Raw genomic sequence first — 20229 nt, 5'->3', positions numbered from 1 at the left:
TGACTAAGCGACTTTCACTTTCAAGATGTACTTATTAAACACTAAATGTCAGAACACTGGGGAAAAAGAGTATCATGTAGGTTTCTGGGGTGGGGGAATGGAGATAAACCACATGAAAAAGATTCAGAAGCAGAATGTCTTCATATTTCATAAAAGCCAAACAAAAAAGCCAGATGATAATGGAGTAATGCCTTCAAAGTGCTAAAAGAAATTAAATTCTAGATGAGAATTCTTAGAACTAGATGAACTATCATGTAAGTTAAGGGTAAAATAAAAACATTTTATATATTGAGAGAGGAAAAGCTTCAAAATACTTACCCTTCTGCATCCTTTTTCAGAAAGCTGCAATGAACTTTGATGAGCTCCATCAAAACTACATTGTAAGCCAAGAAGGAAGACAACATAAGAATCAGAAACTGTATCACAACACCAGAAGTAAGGAAAGGAAATACCACCGGGATGATAGTAAAGGAACCTTAGGCTGTGTGTGTAACAGGCCAACAGACAAACCCCGCATACGGCCGTGGGAGAGATGTTGAATGGAAAGAAAAGGAAATGGAATAACTGATGGCAATAAGCATACTGAAAGCCCATTTGAACAACTGGCAGAGTTTGGGGGTGAATCTGTAATAACTATTTTGAAAACAAAGCAAACAAAGGGGGTTAGGGAGATAATTATTATTGACCCCAAAGAAATTAGAATCACACAATGATGAAAAAAAATATCACAATGCAGTCCATGGGTTGGCTCGGAAAAGCACCAGTCTTAATAATGTAAATGCTGTTTTTCACTTGAGATTCAATAAAACAATATTAGGAGCACAGAGCAATGGGAGAGATGGGTGCTGAAACACAGGGGTTGTGTACTTTGCCCAGCATTACATAACTGGCCACAGCTGTGTGTTTAGAATTACACTGCTGTTCCAAGCAAAGGCCTCCTCCTTCTAACTTTATTCTTCTCCCAAGTGCTCTTTGTCTTCAACATGTCAAAATGGTAAGGAGCTAATCAAAAACATAAAGTAGAGAGAAAGGGTACCACCCAGTGCAAGCTTGTTTACACAGTGATAAACAGATAAGGAGATGCACGTAAGAGAAGTCCACAACTCACTGAGCATCAAATCTAGACTGGAATAATTGGAATAAGTAAGAAACATTAGAAGATTTCACAATGTAAAAGAAAAAAGTGCTAGAGTGGCACTTAAAAATTAAAATCTACTAGATATCACTAGCACATGCCTCTGTATTTTAAAATGAACCCAATTCTAAATGATGATATTCATCTCAATCACACATTAGTTTAATTTAGAGAACTATCACCATATAAATAAGACAACAAGGACTTCTCTTGTGGTGCAATGAATAAGAACCCGCCTGCCAATGTAGGGGACACGGGTGTTCAATCCCCGGTCTGGGAAATTCCACATGCCTCGGAGCAACTGAGCCTGCACGCCGCAACTACCAAAGCCTGTGCTCCACAACAGAGAAGCCACTGCAATGAGAAGCCCGCACCCCACAACAGTAGCCTCTGCTTGCCACAACTAGAGAAAGCCCGCTCACAGCAATGGAGGCCTAGAACAGCCAAAAAGAAAACAAACACACGGTTCAGATGTATAAACTAAAAAAGAGAGAAGATAATGAAAAAAATGTGTAACAAAGTGAGCTAAATGTGGCTCAGGATATAGTCTTAATTTCTTTTTAATAATAAAAAGAAAGGCAAAGCAGGAAGAGGGAGGGAAAAGGGAATAATAAATGTTTCACTATAAATTAATATGATAACATATTCAGAACTTGGAAGCAAAAGGATTTATCATATTTACATGACAATTCACATACATACATACACGCCTTTAAGAATGATCAGAATCTTCTTGTTCAGCCTCTAATTACACCTGTGACTCCTAGTCAGAGATGGTGTCCATCAACAGATAATAAAGATGTGGGGGTGCATTTGTGTGTGATTTCTCAGCCATAAAAAACGAATGAAACCCTGCCATCAGCAACAACATGGATGGGCTTGGATGCCATCATGCTAAGTGAAATAAGTTGAAGACAGACAAATACTGACATCACTTATATGTGGAATCTAAAAAATGCAACAAACTAGTGAATATAACAAAAAAGAAACTCACAAATACAGACAACAAATAAGTGGTTACCAGTGGGAAGAGGTGGAGAAAGGCAATGGCACCCCACTCCAGTACTCTTGCCTGGAAAATCCCATGAGCCCGGTAGGCTGCAGTCCATGGGGTCTCGAAGAGTCGGCCACGACTGAATGACTTCACTTTCACTTTTCACTTTCATGCATTGGAGAAGGAAATGGCAACCCACTCCAGTGTTCTTGCCAGGAGACTTCCAGGGACAGGGGGGCCTGGTGGGCTGCTGTCTATGGGGCCGCACGGAGTCGGACATGACTGAAGCGACTTAGCAGCAGCAGCAGTGGGAAGAGGGGAGAGCCATTATAGGAGTAAGGATTAAGAGATGCATGCAAGCTCATTCAGTCATGTCTGACTCTCTGTGATCCCACGGACTGTAGCCCACGATGTTCCTCTGTCCATGGGATTCTCCCCTCAATACTGGAGTGGGTTGCCATTTCCTCCTCCACGGTATCTTCCCAACCTAAGGATTGAACCCACATTCCTGCAGCTCCTGCTTGACAGATTGTTTATCACTGAGCCATTTGGGAAGCCCCAAGGGATTAAGAAGTACAAACGATTAGGTAAAAAGTAAGCTACAAGGATACACTGTACAACACAGGGCATATAGCCAATATCTTATAATAACTCTAAATAGAGCATAACCTTTAAAAATTGTGGATCACTATATTGCACAACTATAACTTATATAATATCACGCATCAACTATATTTCAATTAAAACATTAAATTAGGGACTTCCCTGGTAGTTCAGTGGCTATGACTCCATGCTGTCAACACTGGGGGTGGGGCGCCCCGGGGTTCAATTGCTCATCAGGAACTAGATCCTGCATGCCGCCACAAAGATTCCTGCGTGCCACAACTAAGACCCAGTGCAGCCAAATACTTTTTTTTTTAATATTAAGTTCAAAAAAGTGAGAAAAAATAAAAAGATAAAAAGAGCTCTGCATTGGTTAGCTTTGTTAACCTTTATGAAGGTTAAAGCTGACAGACATAACTGTCAACTATAATGAAAGAAAGGAATAGAATTTTAAAAGGTAAACTCTTTTTTCAACAATTTCCACCACAGTTAATTCTGGTTTAAGTCCAAATAAAATTATTATAGATAAGAGTAATTCTGCCTGTTGCCTATTGTACCTTTTCAGTAGTGGAAATATTTCACAAAAGAAGTACACACACGTGTGTGTCCACACATGTGTGTGTCTGCATAAACGCATAGCTGGATGGATACATCAGGGTCCATGACCTGATCCTTCTGCATGAAGGTCCATGATCCTTCTGCAGCAGGAAGCTTTCATTCTAGGTTGTCACCCTCGAGCTCCACTGAATACTCCTCTGGAGCTCAATTTCACAGATGCTCCAAGGACCATTGTTCTTGTGGTCTCTGGAGGCTGTGACAGGAGCAAAATACCCACTACTGTGATTGATGCCAAGGTCATGTAAGATCTCAGAGGATTGGGACTCAAGCCAGGGTGCCTAAATGCAACCCTGAAGCATGGCCAAGGGAAGGAGAGGGAAGCAGGTAAGATCCCAAGGCAGAGGGTTTGCCAACTGCAGTTCTTTCTGCCCCCTGCACCCCCATGCTCTCGAATCACCTGGGAGTACCTGATCTCTATCTCTTGCCAGCTGTGCCCTTCCTGGAGGGTGGTCTCCGCTATCTGGCTGTTGTCTGTGACTCACTGCGGTGAGCTCCCTAGCTTCTCTTGAGAGTTCATGTTAAAACGAATTCCTGAGACCCCACAGTGCCTGCCCCTCCAAATTGACCAGGAGAAGCTCTCTGGGTCCCTGGACCTCATCTCCAAGCTCTACAGTTCAGGCTGTTGTCTCGTAGAATCCATCCTAGAGTTTTCTCAGGATCCAGCTAAGGAAACAAGGGCACTAGGGGACCTTCTATAAGACTGGACCACATTTCCTATGCACCTTGGAAAGGGTGCTTTCTACACGAATTAAAACCAGATGATGTGAGGAAGCGGAAAGAGGGCCCATGTCTCCCTTCTTCAGAGCCTCATGTCCTAGAATCAGGCACAGAAGGTGGCACAGAGAATCACAAAGTTATGTTTGTTGAATGAATAAATTCTCTCTCAAGTGAACTAGTTCCTCTGCTAGAAATTAAACACCTATCCTTTCTCCCTTTGGAATATCAGAGAAGAGTTCTGTCTCCAGTTCTCTACACTTGCTGCAAGGACTATCCTGTCTTAGAGAGTACAACCTAAAGAACATACTGTTTAAAGATGAAATGATGATAAATGATTGTGTATGTGTGTTAGTTGCTCAGTAGTGCCCAACTCTTTGCGACCCCATGGTCTGTAGCCCACCAGGCTCCTCTGTCCATGGAATTCTCCAGGCAAGAATACTGGAGTGGGTTGCCATTTCCTATTCTAGGGGATCTTCCCAACCCAGGCATTGAACCCAGGTCTCCAAAATTAAGGCAGATTCTTTATCATCTGAGCTACCAGGGAAGCCCCAGTAAATGACTAAACCCCTCAAAAAATTGAAGAAATGGCACCAAAATTTTGCAAGAGGGACTGAGTGACAGCTGACTTGGGAGATATCAGAAAGCTGACCCCTTGAAGCAGGCAGCAGAGAAAGCTGAGCAGCAACTCAGTCTACAGCACAGTCCCCCCAGCCCTCCCCTCCCACTACCAGCCACTGATTCCTCCCCTCCAAACACTCCAGAGTTGGCAACACAAACTCCTCTGGAAGCAGGACGAAGTGGAATAAAACTCCACTGAGTGGAAATCTACTTAAAAGACTCTTAAGACTCCCAGACCCCTCCCTCTATTCTTCATAATCCAGTAAACACCCTTCCTGACCCCACCAGAAAACTTTGGAAAACATGAAATAAAATATTTGACCTGGAGGGCACAAGGCACAACTGAGGGCAGGAGTACCAACCGGAAAACGAGTGAATTAAGTCAAAAGTCCTCATTTCCAGAATACCGGCAGGCCGGTATACATAGCTCATTCAGCCTCAGAGAACAGAAAACTACTTGATATCCAAGAAAAGCTCATGACACAAAAGAGATCAGAAACAAACAGAAGGGGTTATCAGGTTAACTATTTCCATATAATCAACCACAATCCTTAGTGACAGAAAATAAAAACTACTTATTATTTCTCACTACTTTTGGAATTGGTCGGGCAATCCTTCTGGTGTTACCTGGGCTCACCTAGGCAGTTGCATGCAGATAGAGGACTGTCCAGATTGGAGGGTTCCATACAGCTCGTTCACATCTGCATGCAGTACTCAATGTTAGCTGGGGTGCCTCTCATCATGTATAGGCTGGATGAGATTCCTTATCTGGCAGCCACAGGGCAGCATACCAAAAGAGCCCAGCAGCTCCAAAGCCTCATAAGGGCTAAGCAGCAGAATATACACAACATCACATCTGTTATATTCCATTAGAGAAAGTCACCAGGCCTGCCATGATTCCAGAGGAAATAAGGTTTACTTCTGGATGGGAAGGGATGCAAAATCACACTGCAAGGGGGCACGGATACTGCAATGGGAGGAATTTGTACCCATTAAATATTCTGTCACATGGAGAAATTAAGATCAAGAGATGACAACTGCAATGATGAAAAAATCCTAGAGTTTTTATCAGCAAAGACATAAGACAAACTATTACAATCATGAAACCAGAACAAGAGACTATGAAAACGGAACAGAGAATAAAAATGAGCTCTCAGAATCAAAAGTATGATAGCTAAAATTAAAAATTAAATTGAAGAATCAGAAATTAAAGTTAAGGAAAGCCCCAAGACAATAGAGCAGAAAGATAAATAAATGGAAAATAGGAAAATGAGAAAATTGATACAGAAGATCCAACATTCAAATAACAGGCATTCCACTGAGAAAGAAGATAATGAAGGCAAGAGGGGTGAAAAGGAATGGGATGTGGGAGGGAAGTTCAAGAGGGAGGTGACATGTATACCTATGGCTGATTCATGTTAATATAAGGCAGAAACCAATACAATTTCAACCTAGAATTCTATATAACCTGCTGGGGAATAAAGGCATTTTCATACAGTTGCATGTAACTTTTCTCAGCAGGCTACTGCAAGAAGCACACCACCAAAAGACAAAGCCCATCAGTAATTATAAAAACAGTACCACTATTTTGGAATGCTTAATATGTGCAAGGGGCTCATCTAAAGGATTTACCTAAACAACTCTTAAGATCTTCAGGATATACGTATAATATCATATATGAAATGAGTTGCCAGTCCAGGTTCGATGCACAATACTGGATGCTTGGGGCTGGTGCACTGGGACGACCCAGAGGGATGGTATGGGGAGGGAGGAGGGAGGAGGCTTCAGGATGGGGAACACATGTATACCTGTGGCAGATTCATTTCGATATTTGGCAAAACCAATACAATATTGTAAAGTTTAAAAATAAAATAAAATTAAAAAAAAAAAAAAGATCTTCAGGATAACTCTAAACAGAAGACAATAACTACCAAGGTCACTAAAGGAGTTCTTATCCAAATTCCACTGGAGGAGAATATACCAACAAGTAATTCTCTAGACACCAACCAGGTGTCTTACAAGTCAGCTGAATTCTGACAATATCTAACCAGAGACAGTGTCAATTTCATGGTTTAAGAGTTCAATCTCGCCAAGTCTGACCTTCAGACTATAAAATCAGAAATTTCCACAATCCCTTCCTCAGGTTCAATTAATTTGCTAGAGCATCTCACAGAACTCAAAGAAACATTTTACTAAGTAGATTACTGGTTTATTATAAAAAGATATGATAAAGGATACAGGTGAACATCCAGATGGAAGAGATGCACAGGGCATGGAATGGGAAAAAGATGCAGAGCTTCCATGCTCTGAGAGCCCCATTCTGCAAATCTCCACACTCGCACCAAGCTGTCCTGGGTTTCTATGGAAGTCTCATTACATGAACGTGATTGATTAAATCACTGGCCATTACCCAACCTCCAGACCCTCTCTCCTCCCCAGAGATGAGCGGTAGGGATGTAGGGGGTGGGACTGAAAGTTCCCACCCTCTAATCACTTGGTTGGTCCTCCTGCAACCAACCCCCATCTTCAGGTGGGATCCAAGGGTCACCTCAACAACATAATAGACAATTTTTGTTGCTCTCATCACTTAGGACATTGCAAGGGTTTTACAGGAGCTCTGTGCCAGAAATGGACCAGAAAAACAAATATACATTGATTATAAATCACAGTATCAGTCACAAAGCTAGTAAGTGGAATAGCTAACATTCAAACCTACACAATCTAGCCCCCCAAGTTTATATTATGCAGCTGGCACTCCACATTTATGGACTCTGTATCTGTCAGTTCTGCATCCTTGAATTCAACTAAACTCAAATCAAAACTATTTGGGGAAATTCCCTGGCAATCCAGTGTTTAGGATTCTGCACTTTCACTGCAGGGAGCATGGGTTCAATCCCTGGTTGGGAAACTAAGATCCTGCAAGCCATGAGGGCAAGAAAAAAAAAAAGTGATGTATTAAAAAGAGAGAAAGAAAGAAAAAATTACACGTGGCTCACATCCTATTTTTATTGGACACTGGGATTCTAGGGAGTAGGAAGTTTGGGGGGCACTGAGAAAGGATTATTTTTCATAACTACAACTTTTTGTTAAGAGACAACTGTCCATGGGTCCCTCATATTTCTGCACATCTTGCAGGTGAGGTACTAACTGCCTTTTCATTCTGGACTGTTTTTTTTAAGGCTATTTGTGCAGTGAATAGCCTTGAAAAACAGACAGTGCTTCCCTCACTAGCAAAGGGCCAGTGTGCTTGCTGCTGCTGCTAAGTCACTTCAGTCATGTCTGACTCTGTGAGACCTCATAGACGGCAGCCCACCAGGCTCCCCCGTCCCTGGGATTCTCCAGGCAAGAACACTGGAGTGGGTTGCCATTTCCTTCTCCAATGCAGGAAAGTGAAAAGTGAAAGGGAAGTCGCTCAGTCGTGTCCGACTCTTCGCAACCCCATGGACTGCAGCCCACCAGGCTTCTCCATCCATGGCATTCTCCAGGCAAGAGTACTGGAGTGGGGTGCCATTGCTTACTGTTGGGATAATAAATGCAATACCTCTGGGAGCAAAGGGGAAGCACGTTCAATGGCCCACCATAAAAGATGCAGGTTCCCTAAGCTCAGGGTTCCTTCCCTGTAATGCAACCCACTCTCTGTGCAGATTATCATCTAGCTATGTTCATACTGCCCTGTGGGAACTAGGACTTAAGAACCTACATGAAAAATGCCAATACTCTGCTCTGTTATTGCTATAGGTACTAAACTATGCCTTGTGTTTGGCCCAGGAATCTTAGGTCTTCTGCAAGCATCCATGAAAACTGACAGATCTGCTAGCTTTCAAGTAGGGTAAAATCTAAGCCCTTTGATAGGTCTAAGAGCTTTGATGTTACACTCTTGTGGATATATCTGCTTTTTCAAACAATGTGCATTTATAAACTTTGATTAACATAAAGGCTACATTTTTCTAGTCTTAAAGGTGGTGATAAAATAAGAGCTATAATGATAGTCAATGAGTTTTTAAACATAACTAGTATAAATTAATATTCTCAAGTCTTGGTAAATAAAATAATTATTAAAACATTTTTGCCTTTTTACATCTTCATTAACTGTTTAATCTCACATCAAAACATATTTAATAATTATATAAAATTGTGAAGTACATAGTAAATATAATTAATGGAAGTCTCAATGACCTGTCCCTAATTTAAATGAGATGAAGGTTTCATCCATGTGGTCATTTACAGAAGAAAAATAAATAAAAGGTTCTCCATGCCTGAATTAGAAGTATGAAATGGCAACCCACTCCAGTATTCTTGCCTGGAAATACATGGACAGAGGAGCCTGGTAGGCTACAGCCCATAGGGTCACAAAAGTGTTGGACACGAGTGAGCGACAGAGCACGCGTGCCTGAATCAATAACATGAAAAGTTTTACAGAAAATTTTTTCCATTTACTCATTATACTACTATAGGACAAAATGTCATTTAAATAACTAACTTTTGCATTTCATTCATGCCTGGAAATAGTATTCATTGTTCTCAATTGTCATCATTTTCTCCCCTGAGGCTAGGCAGCTGATGGCCTAAAATAAGAACTAAAACCTACCATTTCTGCACACAGGCTTGGCAGGACCCATGAAATACACCCCAGTGTGCACTATTTCAGAGAGGAAAGCTTTAAGTCCTCCTAGAGGAAAAGAAAGGATCCACAGAGGCTTCCTCAATTACAACCCACCTGAATCCTGAAAATGGGTAGGATTTAGGTACTAGGAAAAAGGAGAGAAAATTTTGCTGACGGAGTGAAAGCCTGAAGCAAAGGAAGCCGGAAAGGAAGACGAGATAGTGATGTGTAACAGAAGCAGCTTTAACAAGAGGAGGAAGGTAAGAAATACTGGCTGTTTACCACTCAGGTTCCTTAACCCTAGGGATGTCCTTTTAAATTCTAGTATGACATGAGGTCTGTTTCTCAGTTATAGTGAACCACAACAATGAATAGATGTTTATATATATACACACACAGAGAGTGGAATATTCTTCACCCTTCAGAAGGAATCAAAATCTGACACATGCTACATTCATCTTTGTTAAGTGAATAAGCCAGTCACAAAAACCCAATACTATATACTTCCACTTAGAAGGAGTACCTAGAGTAATTAAATTCATAGATGTGGAAAGTAAAATAGAGGTTACTACAGCAGTGGGAGGGGGAAAGGAGAAGTTATTGTTTAGTGAGTACAGAGTTTCTGTTTAGGATGATGAGAAGTTCTAGAAACGGACAGTGCAGATGGGTGTACAACACTCTGAATACACTTAACGCCACCAAATTTTCCCCGACTCCATTAGTGACACAGGTTTATACCTGACGGTTATTTTTTTAAGCTCTGTTACGATTTTTAAAAAGATGCCACTGGCTTGTACCTTGACACCTTTGCAGTAGGTGTGTACATTTAGGCAAAAATGTTACTTAGAGGAGGCTTATTAAATTGAGAAATTTGTTAGGAGTATAGGCAGGAGTGTCCCCAGGTGGTTTGAACACACAAAGACAGACCTTTTCAAGTCTCATGCCATGAAAATTTGGACATAAAGAACAAAGATCATCTGTCTGGCTGTCTCTCAAAGACCAGTGTGTTTCCTATTGCATTCGAGGCTAGAGTATTAGCCCAATTTCCTTCAAGTACAAGTAACAGCTAAATGTGAAATGCAAAAAACCTATCCTCTAAGGCACTAAATTCGTTCACAGAGGTGGACCTCATCAGAGTTAAATAGAGATACATCTGTTTATGCACAGACATACACACACACACAGTTTGTTTTCTGAAGGAATCTTCAACCTCCTTACCACTACATGCCAAAATAAGTATAAAAGGTCTCATTGTTCACTTCAAAATTCCAGACTGAAGAGTAATAAACTTTTTTTTCTTTCCTTTTTTAAAGAATGAATAGTAGGTGGTTTATAATACTGAAGAGAGCACTGAATAGAGCATAGTTTCATAGGAACAAAATTTTAGATTTCAAAGGTATCTTAAGGTTCATTTTCCCCACTCTTACTAAATAATTTTAAAGATGAAAAAATCAGCACACAGAGTGTACACACCTGGCAAGGTCGCCCAGCAAGAACAATTCTTAAGCAGAAACATCTTACCAGTGGCTCTGGTTTCTGTCCCACCCAATCATCATGAAGCCCCACAGGTCCCGAATTTTTTGAAATCTCAATTTTAAATACTCTCGGGTTTAAACACTTGCTGGGTTCCAAAAATTCTAATTCTAAAATACTAGATTCTGTCTTGCTTTTAGAAGAATCCCCAAATTTCCAGATCATATCACCTGTCTGGATTTTCAGCTTGCTAAGCAAAATCGTCAGAGCAAATATTCTGAGTCCATACAGAAAAATAAACAACCATCAGCAGGAATAAGAAGTGCTCTCTCTTCCCAGTTTCCTTCAACATGTTAAAATCCAGCTCCACCTCTTGCACATGGTCCCTTCTCTGAACCACAGTGATTGCCCCCTTCTTCGAAATCCAATATCATTCACTATAGGAAGCCACAGATGGAAACAGCGGGGTGAAGTCAAACACAATTGAGAATAAATGCTAACTATGCCAAGTCCTAATGAGTGGCTTCAGTAAGCTACCTAACTTCTCTGAGCCTTAGTTTCCTCATCTGAAAAATGAAGCTTATAATCCCCTATTTGGTTGGTGGCGATTCAAAAAACAAAAACAACCTATAAAGCAACTAACATGGTAATTAGTATGCATCAGTTTGTCAATAAACAAGGGTTATCACCATTGTTGGTCACTTAATTCCACAGATCCCCATCTCTGAACTGATCCAGGCACCTGCTTGGTCAGCTCCTAGTAATCAGTAATCTAGCCTCACCCTTCATTCCCACCCCTCCACCACCACACCACCATCCCCCCCAACACCCTACTCACACTGCCCCATGGGCCTTGCATAGGCTAATGCAACCAGTAAGGACTCAAAGAATGAACAAAACAAGTCTACATATTGCAAAATCCACTCCCTTCCACTCCAAAAAAGGTAGGGTGGTATCTTGGATGCTTCTTGTTAACTGGGCCTTCTACCTCAGTCTTTTCCAGATAAAGAATCTAAAGTACAGTACTTAAATGCTCCAAATTATAGCCTGTGAGTGTAATATGAATTCAAAGCACTCTGTGTTGGATCTCACAAACTGAACATCTACAACAAACCCCAAAGGACTGGCCTCATGCTGGGTGGCTCCCATCCTATCTTCAGGATTGACCTACCTTTCTTAACCTTTCTGCACTTCAGTCTCCTCGCCTGTGCACAAGAGCAGATGAGTTCAGTGAGGGGAACCTACACCTGAGTGATACAGCATTCTGCTGTTCTTCAGCAGATGGATGATGGACAGGACCAGGTGCGAGAAGGCTGAGTTTTGACTGAGTTGAGGGTCAAGAGAGCACAGAATGGTAGGGAAGTCCCACTGCAAGACAAAATCTTAATTAGAATGTATTTCCACAAGTCTGAGATCTTATTTTTCTTCCCACATTGACAGCTTTGAAAATGACAGGCATTTGATGCATTTGTACACTATGTGTTCATTACTATGGTGGTTTCTTTTTTGTAATTTCCTTTGTTGTTGCTCAGTCACCGAGTCATGTCTGACTCTTTGCAACCCCATGGACTGCAGTAATTTCCTTAAGGACTGATATTAAGTGGATGATGCTCATACAAATGAAGTTATTGCAGAATTAAGGACATTTTAAAAAATTGAAAGAAATGTTAGGCAAGTTCTTTTTACATACATGTTCTCTTTAACAGTTAAGGAAACTGAGGCATTCACTGCTCTGATGACCATCTGCTGGTGATCTGCTCCAGCTAACCAGCAGGAAAGAGGTGAGGTGCGGCTCAACCCACAACTGACTCTGGGGAGAGAGGAGAGGGAGCAGAACAGTCTGACTTTCTAGCCAAGAACCACACTGGATCCAGTTACTAACAGCTTTGAATTATACCTTGCCCTACCTCCTCACCTTACAAGGAGCCCCAGAACCTTCCAAGTCTTCCCTCAGGAGTAACTATGACACAATCTCCTCCTAAAGACTTCAGACCAAAGGTACCACAGAACAACTTCTTCAACCCTCAGATACATATATGTGAGCTGAGTCAACATTCCCTTTAAGAAGCTTCATAAACTTGATGGGCAACCTTTATCTATCATTTTATCCAAATGACATTTAGGTCCAGTTGTTGAATTTGAAATTATTGCCCAAGAGTGAAGGAATTCTGTATGTAATGACAGAAAAAATAGTGTTTGAGATGATTCAAAGATGAACTATGGACATGTACGAATATACTTATATCTTTGTTTTCTCTTAGCTTTTCCTTGGAATTCCAGGAGGACTCTTAGATCAAAATTTATCAATTTCTATGGCTCTTGATGCTCTTTCAAATAGACTATAGTATTTACTTAAACTGAGTACCCTAATATCTGAGTATCATTTTCTCTATATTGACTGTATAATTATCTAAATTATGTAGTACATATTCATATACTGTGTAATTATTTTTGACCTATTCCAACTTTTAAAATGATACAGCAGAGAGGCTTCATTTTGTATTTCTTTTGTTGCTAGTGGCTCCATATGAGTATGTCTACATGTGAGAGCAAGAGTCTGGTAGCAATGATTTCTACTCTAGAGCCAGACTATCCAGTTCAAAAACTGGACACAATCATCTACCAACTCAGACTTTCTTAAGCCCTTAACTGCTCCAAGTTTCAGCTCTTTCACTGGTTAAAATAATAATAATTTTAAGCAATTTAATTGGGTTAAGGATCCTACATACATTAGTTTTTAAAGAGAGTAAGTGAGCCAACTGGTAATATGCTTAAACTATACTTGATACAAGTCATGCTCAAAATTCTCCAAGCCAGGCTTCAACAATATGTGAACCGTGAACTTCCAGGTGTTCAAACTGGTTTTAGAAAAGGTAGAGGAACCAGAGATCAAATTGCCAACATCCGCTGGATCTTCAAAAAAGCAAGAGAGTTCAAGAAAAACATCTATTTCTGCTTTATTGACTATGCCAAAGCCTTTGACTGTGTGGATCACCACAAACTGCGGAAAATTCTTCAAGAGCTGGGAATACCAGACCACCTGACCTGCCTCTTGAGAAATCTGTATGCAGGTCAGGAAGCAACAGTTAGAACTGGACATGGAACAACAGACTGGTTCCAAATAGGAAAAGAAGTATCTCAAGGCTGTATATTGTCACCCTGATTATTAAACTTAGATGCAGAGTAAATCATGAGAAACGCTGGGCTGGATGAAGCACAAGCTGGAATCAAGATTGCCAGAAATATCAATAACCTCAGATATGCAGATGACACCACCCTTATGACAGAAAGTGAAGAGAACTAAAAAGGCTCTTGATGAAAGTGAAAGAGGAGAGGGAAAAAGTTAGCTTAAAGCTCAACATTCAGAAAATGAAGATCATGGCATCTGGTCCCATCACTTCATGGCAAATAGATGGGGAAAAAGTGGAAACAATGACAGACTTTATTTTGGGGAGCTCCAAAATCACTGCAGATGGTGACTGCAGCCACGAAATTAAAAGACACTTAATCCTTGGAAGAAAAGTTATGACAAACCTAGACAGCATATTAAAAAGCAGAGACATTATTTTGCCTACAAAGGTCCGTCTAGTCAATCTATGGTTTTTCCAGTAGTCATGTATGGATGTGAGAGTTGGACTATACAGAAAGCTGAGCACTGAAGAATTGACGCTTTTGAACTGTGGTGTTGGAGAAGACTTATTAGAGTCCCTTGGACTGCAAGGAGATCAAACCAGTCCATCTTAAAGGAAATCAGTCCTGATTGGAACGACTGATGTTGAAGCTGAAATTCCAATACTTTGGCCACCTGATGTGAAGAACTGACTCATTTGAAAAGACTCTGATGCTAGGAAAGATTGAAGGCGGGAGGAGAAGGGGACAATAGAATTGGTTGGATGGCATCATCGACTCAATGGACATAAATTTGAGTAAACTCCGGGAGTTGGTGATGGATAGGGAGGCCTGGCGTGCTGCAGTCCATGGGGTTGCAAAGAGTAGAACACAACTGAGCGACTGAACTGAACTGACTGAACTGATACTTGATATATAATGAACCTTCAATGAACATTAGCAGTTTATTATTATTGCTTATATTTCCTCACCTGGACACTGTTCAAATCTTTAACTTATATCTATCCCAGGGATCGAATCTGCGTTGCCTGTGTCTCCTACATTACAAGTGGATTCTTTATCCGCTGGGCCATCAGGGAAACTTGTAACTTTTTTCAGAGGCCCCCAAATAAGAAACTGTATTGAAATTTATTAACAAATACCTAAATATACTTAATTTAACTCCATAGGAGCTATTATACAAAACACTATATTACACAAAAAGCTATTATACAAAGCCTATTATATAGGTTCTGAGGAAAATGCATCTCCCTAATCTCAAAGAATTCACACAAAGGTTATTTGCTGAGCCTTCTGGGGGAAATTATAGGCTTGGCAAAAAAAATATAGTAAAAAACTATTTTGGAAACAATGCATCCATTGTAAAGCTGAAACTTGAGATTGTATCTATTCTGCTAGAAACACCAGCTCTGGGGGCAGTTACTATGTTGTGAAGGTGGGGTAGATTCTGTGGTCCAAAAAATTGTGAGAAATGTGGTCAGAAACAAAGTTAGACAAAATGCTGCATTCCTGGGCTTCTTCCTCCTCATAGCTCTTAAGATGGCAATGCTTACCGTGAATATTTAAAGACAGGTACAAGGGACAAGAGTATTCAGCATTTCCCAAACTTATTTGACCAAGAACAGACTTTAGAGCCACATTACCAGCCCGTAAGGAAAAAACTCAGCTAGTCCCAAGTCCCACCCTCCTCTTTAACTAAACAAGCTGGGCCACAGGGAAACAAGTGACTTTTCTAAGGGTCTACAATGAGAGGAAGGCTGAGCGTTCGCTCTGAACTTCACTGTGTCAGAGTGTGCCTTTTCACACTCTACTGCTTTCCCTCAACCCTGTTTGGTGGGAGAGGGGAGTTGGGGGATAGGAGGGGCCATCCACAGAGGTCCAGAAGGGAAATCTGATTCCTATGTGGTCAATGCCATTAAACATCTTTTTTTCCCATCTGCTTTCAATACAGGTCAAATTTCACAACCAAAAACAGGAGGAAAAAAAAACTCTTTGTGTGAGTCCACCAAGAGATCTGGTGAATGTTTCTTACATCACACTCTATTTTTAACCTCCCCATCCCACCTCACCCTCAACAGTATTAACAAGGAGCACGGTCAAGCTTCCATGTAAGGCTGACTTCCACCATGTTCCAAAATCACATCTACCATCAAACACTGGGCCCTTTGCTAATGGCTCCAATTTAGCCCAGAGGACAATCCTCAAAGTGACCAGAAGCATCTAAGGATGTTACAGAACCAAACTCGGGTCCACGCATCTGTGCCAATCTACTGACACTGGGCTATGGTGAAGGAAAATGCATCCTTTATTGTTAAGTCTGGGGCTGCCAATGCTCAAAAATCCCTGAACTCTTCAATGGTTTGGAGGGAACAGTTTTTATAGGCAAAATTTGGGGACAGGTCTGCAGGGTATGTGGAGAAGGAAATGGCAACCCACTCCAGTACTCTTGCCTGGAGAATTCCGTGGACAGAGGAGCCTGGTGGGCTGCTGTCCATGGGGTCGCACAGAGTCGAACACAACTGAAGCGACTTAGCAGCAGCTGCAGGGTATGTAACCTTCCTCTGATTGGCTGGGGGTGAGGAAGAAACAGGGTGCTGTTCCAACAATCTCAATCATCAACCTCCTGGCTCTAACCAGTCAGGGGCCCACAGACCTGTTCTCAGCCTGAAGTTATCACCCTTCACCCACGTGGGAGGCCGTATTACCGAAGAAGAGCCTCAGAAGGAATGGGGATGGCCGCATCATTGTCTCTTGACTGCTTCTCCTTTGTTTCTGCTTACCTTCAATCCTCTAATGAGTAACTATTTGAATCTGCCCTTTGGAACACAGGGAAGGTCTAGGAGGCTAAAATCTTTTTCCTACAAGCAAGAAGTGGGGGTGAAGAGGAAAAGTTAGAATTTTATATAACCTCCTATTCCTTCTGCCTCTGTAACTCAGCTTGCTCCTTGCAAAGTCTGGATCATGTAGTTCTCAGAAAGTGGGGGCTCACAATACTAGGAACTGGAGCTTATCTCACTCACCCCTGTCCTGCTCTTTGCAGTTGCCTAGCCCATGCAAACCCACAAACCCACTTAATCACACCTGTCCATGTACAAAAACTCTTTTGGGGCTCAGAGCTTGGAGGGTCCGCCAGAATAATAAACCTGAGTTCTCCAACTCTCCAAGCGTGGTGCTTGGTTTCTGGAATACTGGTTTGTGCAACATTTCTGGAGGCCCCAGAGAGATTCCAATCACGCCCGCCCCTTGAGCCTTTGGACTGGTGGCTTGGCTAGGCTGGAGCGAAGGACCCCTGGGGTAAACAAGCAGGACACCACCGGACAGGATTCTGAGTTCTCTTTCGGACTGGTGTCCCGACTCTCTGGACAATCGAGCCCTGACTGGGCTCGTTGGAGGGACAGACCAACTCACCAGGAATGGCCACAGGTTCAGCTAAGGCCCCGAGGCCAGTCCCCAGTCAGGCCTACCCCAGTGGGTAGAAGAGGAGACTGATCACCTCCTTGGAGCTCCCAGGAAGGGAGCAACAGTTAAGGAAACCTGAGGACTTGGGAGAAGGGAGGCGTTGTGATAGACTCCAAATGATTGTGACTGCATAACTGCTGATTGAATGGAGTGAAACTTTTTTTCTTTTTGGAAACTGCAAAACTAATTCTTCTTGTATATACAATTAAAAACTGGCTCGTTGAAAGGCCTGCCTAGGGAAAACCTTGAAGTTAACCCTTTCCATGTCCTTGAAACACACATCCAACTTTGCCTGAGACATCAGTCTTGGGCAAATTAGAACCTCAAGCAAAGAAAAAAAAGGGGGGGGGGGTCAAAGAGGTATTTTAAATCTCAAACAGAAAACTATAAGATCTCTGTCTGTCTGTATTTATGTATGTCTCAGTGTATGTCTTTTTTTTTTTTAATAATATTGTTGAAGTTGTAAATGAATTCTAATTTAATTGGCCTAAAAAAAGTAAGTGCTTAGAAATCAAACAATTCTAAATACAAGAAAAATTAACCTAAATAAATTTCAGGTTCATGTAAACTGGGAAACATTCAATATTAAATATCTAGTATTAATGTTTGTTTGCTAATCTAATAAGGAAGTAGGATGTATGTTTTTAATAAAGAAGATATAAAAAACAAAATTACATTTTATAAAGGGAAAAGAAAGTAGGTTTGACTTATAGGTGGCTGTTATGGAAAGTGATTAAAAACTCTGTGGAAAATTGTGCATGGTTAGAACTAAGAAACCTATATGCAGGTCAGGAAGCAACAGTTAGAACTGGACATGGAACAACAGACTGGTTCCAAATAGGAAAAGGAGTACGTCAAGGCTGTATATTGTCACCCTGCTTATTTAACTTATATGCAGAGTACATCATGAGAAACGCTGGGCTGGAAGAAGCACAAGCTGGAATCAAAATTGCCAGGAGAAATATCAATAACCTCAGATATGCAGATAATACCACCCTTATGGCAGAAAGTGAAGAGGAACTAAAAAACCTCTTGATGAAAGTGAAAGACAGTGAAAAAGTTGGCTTAAAGCTCAACATTCAGAAAATGAAGATCATGGCATCTGGTCCAATCCCTTCATGGGAAATAGATGGGGAAACAATGGAAACAGTGTCAGACTTTATTTTTCGGAGCTCCAAAATCACTGCAGATGGTGATTGCAACCATGAAATTAAAAGACTCTTACCCCTTGGAAGGAAAGTTAGGACCAACCTAGACAGCATATTCAAAAGCAGAGACATTACTTTGCCAACAAAGGTCCGTCTAGTCAAGGCTATGGTTTTTCCAGTAGTCATGTATGGATGTGAGAGTTGGACTGTGAAGAAAGCTGAGCACCAAAGAATTGATGCCTTTGAACTGTGGTTTTGGAGAAGACTCTTGAGAGTCCCTTGGACTGCAAGGAGATCCAACCAGTCCATTCTGAAGGAGATCAGCCCTGGGGTTTCTTTGGAAGGAATGATGCTAAAGCTGAAACTCCAGTACTTTGGCCACCTCATGCGAAGAGTTGACTCATTGGAAAAGACTCTGATGCTGGGAGAGATTGGGGGCAGGAGGAGAAGGGGACGACGGAGGATGAGATGGCTGGATGGCATCACCGACTCAATGGACGTGAGTTTGAGGGAACTCCAGGAGTTGGTTATGGACAAGGAGGCCTGGTGTGCTGCAATTCATGGGGTCGCAAAGAGTCAGACATGACTGAGCAACTGAACTGAACTGAACTGAGAACTAAGTTTAAAATAAATTTAATTAAGTTTACCTAAATGAGTTTAAAGTAAGCTGGTGTAAAAACTTAAATTTGGCCTTTCTCTCTGTTAAGAGGACATACTTTCTTCAGATGATGAACTGCTTTTAATTATAGATTTAACTTTCTTTACCTCTTAATTGATCTGTTCTATATTTACCTTTGAAATCTTCTGTTAAATTTGGCTAAGTAAATAACTTTTATTTCACAGTGACTTATATGATCCTGTTTGACTGAGTGTTATAAACCCTTCTGATATTTATTGACAAAACTTCCTAAATAACTTGACTTCCAGCTAAGTTTGAGATGCTTCAGAGGGCCCCTGAGACATCCCAAAGAGCTATTAAGCTGCCTGGGTTCATTGGACATGTTAAATTACATGGGAAGTACTGTTAAAGGAATGAAAAATCTTTTTAGGTTATACTGCACGGTTGATGTTACTAATATAGATATCCTAAAATTGTATGAAATTCATATAGATCTGACATACCCTGATAAAATATGGTCAATTATAATTCTAGTTATCATATTAAAGTGTTACATATCACAACAATGACCAGGTTTCTTTGCCAATTATAATAGAATCAGATTTTAAACATGCCTTCTATGGTTTTACTCTCATGCCTTTAAAAGAATACTGCTAGTTCTTCAAGATATATGGAAAAGACTTTCTAAGATGAAACAGATAAACAAATTTTGTTATTAACAGTAAGCTGGTACCAGATTGGAATTTGGTCCTCTGTTTAGAGAACAAAGTTTACTTAGAATGCAGATTTTGATAATAGATTATGAATTTCTTTGCCTTTAAGTGATTTATATTTGTTTTAAAATCTTTTTGTTACTTTGGTAAGGTAAATAAAATTATTTAAGATTATGGCACATGTAGACAAAGTTCATTCTGCTTCTACAAAAAAATAACCCCTCACAGTAAGACTTTTGCTATCCTGATGTCCTTAAAACATGGCAATAGTCTGCTCCTAAATCAAGAAATTAAAAATGGATAAACAACAGCTAAAAATCAAAGAGCCAAGGCTATGGGAAATCCAAGACAGCCTCTTGACTTTCCCCAGCTCCCTGACAGACCTCATTTTTATTTGATG

At 40.9% G+C, this 20229-nt stretch overlaps 1 protein-coding gene across 3 annotated transcripts in view; it reads right to left on the bottom strand.

The window, feature by feature from the left end:
• Positions 1 to 20229, bottom strand: part of GCNT1 (glucosaminyl (N-acetyl) transferase 1) — a 45914-nt gene that overhangs the window by 9218 nt on the left and 16467 nt on the right. The window contains exon 3 of one of the 3 annotated variants that reach the window (XM_061425577.1): positions 11933 to 12129. The exons of 1 other annotated variant lie outside the window; for it this stretch is intronic. The gene's annotated coding sequence lies outside the window, so the exon portion shown is untranslated. The remainder of the gene's footprint in view (positions 1 to 11932; positions 12130 to 20229) is intronic. One more of the 3 variants, XM_061425578.1, reaches the window with a different exon arrangement.

This window comes from Bos javanicus, chromosome 8 (assembly GCF_032452875.1).
Source record: "Bos javanicus breed banteng chromosome 8, ARS-OSU_banteng_1.0, whole genome shotgun sequence".
NCBI lineage: Eukaryota > Metazoa > Chordata > Mammalia > Artiodactyla > Bovidae > Bos > Bos javanicus.
The sequence above is the reverse complement of the archived record's forward strand: the minus strand, read 5'-3'. Positions and strand labels throughout refer to the sequence as shown.